Below are 2,500 nucleotides of genomic sequence, written 5' to 3'. Positions count from 1 at the left end.
TGCTAATATTCAGAGATCGGCCATTGACTCTTTTTTTATTGCAAGATTATTATATAATTCATGAAAAATATCCACAAAGTTTAAAGCACCTGGTATTCCCAGGCAGTCTCCCATGCATGTACTAACCAGGCCCAAACCTGCTAATATTCAGAGATCGGCCATGTTTTGGCAAAATTGTTCAATACTAAGTGAAAATTTTCCAAAAAGCTTACAGCACCTGGTATTTCAAGGGGGTCTCCCATCCAAGTACTAACCAGGCCCAAACCTGCTTAGCTTCCGAGATAAGATGAGATCGGGCATGTCCAGGTTGGTATGGCCGTAAGCGAAGTCTGCTGCGAAGTCTGCTGCGAAGAGAGGGCTATTTAAAATTCAGCCAATCTACTCGCAAGTACATTATATAAGTAGGAAAGAAAACCCAAAAGCTTAAAGCACCTGGTATTCCCAGGCAGTCTCCCATCCATGTACTAACAAGGCCCAAACCTGCTAATATGCAGAGATCGGCCAATGACTCTATGTTTTGGCAAAATTGTTCTATACTAAGTGAAAATTTTCCAAAAAGCTTACAGCACCTGGTATTTCAAGATGGTCTCCCATCCAAGTACTAACCAGACCTAAACCTGCTAATATGCAGAGATCTGGCATTGACTCTTTTTTTTCTTTTTTGCAAGGTTATTATATAATTCGTGAAAAATATCCAAAAAGTTTAAAGCACCTGGTATTCCCAGGCAGTCTCCCATCCATGTACTAACAAGGCCCAAACCTGCTAATATGCAGAGATCTGTCATTGACTCTATGTTTTGGCAAAATTGTTCTATACTAAGTGAAAAATTTCCAAAAAGCTTACAGCACCTGGTATTCCCAGGCGGTCTCCCATCCAAGTACTAACCAGGCCCAAACCTGCTTAGCTTCCGAGATCAAACGAGATCGGGCATAGCCAGGTTGGTATGGCCGTAAGCGAAGACTGCTCCGAAGAGAGGGCTATTTAAAGTTCAGCCAATCTACTGGCCAGTAAATTATATAAGTAGGAAAGAAAACCCAAAAGCTTAAAAAGCCTGCTATTCCTAGGCGGTCTCTCATCCAAGTACTAACTAGACCTAAACCTGCTAAGATTCAGAGATTGGGCATTGACTCTTTTTTTTTTTTTTTTTTTTTTTTTTTTTTTTGCAAGATTAGTATATAATTCGTGAAAAATATCCAAAAAGTTTAAAGCACCTGGTATTCCCAGGCAGTCTCCCATTTATTTACTAACCAGGCCCAAAGCTGCTAATATTCAGAGATCGGCCATTTACTCTATGTTTTGGCAAAATTGTTCTATACTAAGTGAAAATTTTGCAAAAAGCTTACAGCACCTGGTATTTCAAGGCGGTCTCCCATCCAAGTACTAACCAGACCTAAACCTGCTAATATGCAGAGATCTGGCATTGACTCTTTTTTTTTTTTTGCAAGATTATTATATAATTCGTGAAAAATATCCAAAAAGTTTAAAGCACCTGGTATTCCCAGGCAGTCTCCCATCCATGTACTAACAAGGCCCAAACCTGCTAATATGCAGAGATCGGCCATTGACTCTATGTTTTGGCAAAATTGTTCTATACTAAGTAAAACATTTCCAAAAAGCTTACAGCACCTGGTATTCCCAGGCGGTCTCCCATCCAAGTACTAACCAGGCCCAAACCTGCTTAGCTTCCGAGATCAAACGAGATCGGGCATAGCCAGGTTGGTATGGCCGTAAGCGAAGACTGCTCCGAAGAGAGGGCTATTTAAAGTTCAGCCAATCTACTGGCCAGTAAATTATATAAGTAGGAAAGAAAACCCAAAAGCTTAAAAAGCCTGCTATTCCTAGGCGGTCTCTCATCCAAGTACTAACTAGACCTAAACCTGCTAAGATTCAGAGATTGGGCATTGACTCTTTTTTTTTTTTTTTTTTTTTTTTTTTTTTGCAAGATTAGTATATAATTCGTGAAAAATATCCAAAAAGTTTAAAGCACCTGGTATTCCCAGGCAGTCTCCCATCCATGTACTAACAAGGCCCAAACCTGCTAATATTCAGAGATCGGCCATTGACTCTTTTTTTATTGCAAGATTATTATATAATTCATGAAAAATATCCACAAAGTTTAAAGCACCTGGTATTCCCAGGCAGTCTCCCATGCATGTACTAACCAGGCCCAAACCTGCTAATATTCAGAGATCGGCCATGTTTTGGCAAAATTGTTCAATACTAAGTGAAAATTTTCCAAAAAGCTTACAGCACCTGGTATTTCAAGGGGGTCTCCCATCCAAGTACTAACCAGGCCCAAACCTGCTTAGCTTCCGAGATAAGATGAGATCGGGCATGTCCAGGTTGGTATGGCCGTAAGCGAAGTCTGCTGCGAAGTCTGCTGCGAAGAGAGGGCTATTTAAAATTCAGCCAATCTACTCGCAAGTACATTATATAAGTAGGAAAGAAAACCCAAAAGCTTAAAGCACCTGGTATTCCCAGGCAGTCTCCCATCCATGT

At 40.4% G+C, this 2,500-nt stretch overlaps 4 non-coding genes across 4 annotated transcripts; all 4 read right to left on the bottom strand.

The window, feature by feature from the left end:
- Positions 1 to 205: 205 nt before the first annotated feature.
- LOC127979792 (5S ribosomal RNA) lies at positions 206 to 324 on the bottom strand. The gene has a single exon (XR_008158891.1). It is a non-coding gene; the product is annotated as a 5S ribosomal RNA (ribosomal RNA).
- Positions 325 to 837: 513 nt separating this feature from the next.
- LOC127981033 (5S ribosomal RNA) lies at positions 838 to 956 on the bottom strand. Its single transcript, XR_008160026.1, has one exon. It is a non-coding gene; the product is annotated as a 5S ribosomal RNA (ribosomal RNA).
- A 659-nt stretch (positions 957 to 1,615) lies between these two features.
- LOC127981021 (5S ribosomal RNA) lies at positions 1,616 to 1,734 on the bottom strand. Its single transcript, XR_008160015.1, has one exon. It is a non-coding gene; the product is annotated as a 5S ribosomal RNA (ribosomal RNA).
- Positions 1,735 to 2,242: 508 nt separating this feature from the next.
- LOC127979791 (5S ribosomal RNA) lies at positions 2,243 to 2,361 on the bottom strand. The gene has a single exon (XR_008158890.1). It is a non-coding gene; the product is annotated as a 5S ribosomal RNA (ribosomal RNA).
- Positions 2,362 to 2,500: the final 139 nt, after the last annotated feature.

Source organism: Carassius gibelio, chromosome B19 (genome assembly GCF_023724105.1).
Source record: "Carassius gibelio isolate Cgi1373 ecotype wild population from Czech Republic chromosome B19, carGib1.2-hapl.c, whole genome shotgun sequence".
Taxonomy (NCBI): Eukaryota; Metazoa; Chordata; class Actinopteri; order Cypriniformes; family Cyprinidae; genus Carassius; species Carassius gibelio.
The sequence above is the reverse complement of the archived record's forward strand: the minus strand, read 5'-3'. Positions and strand labels throughout refer to the sequence as shown.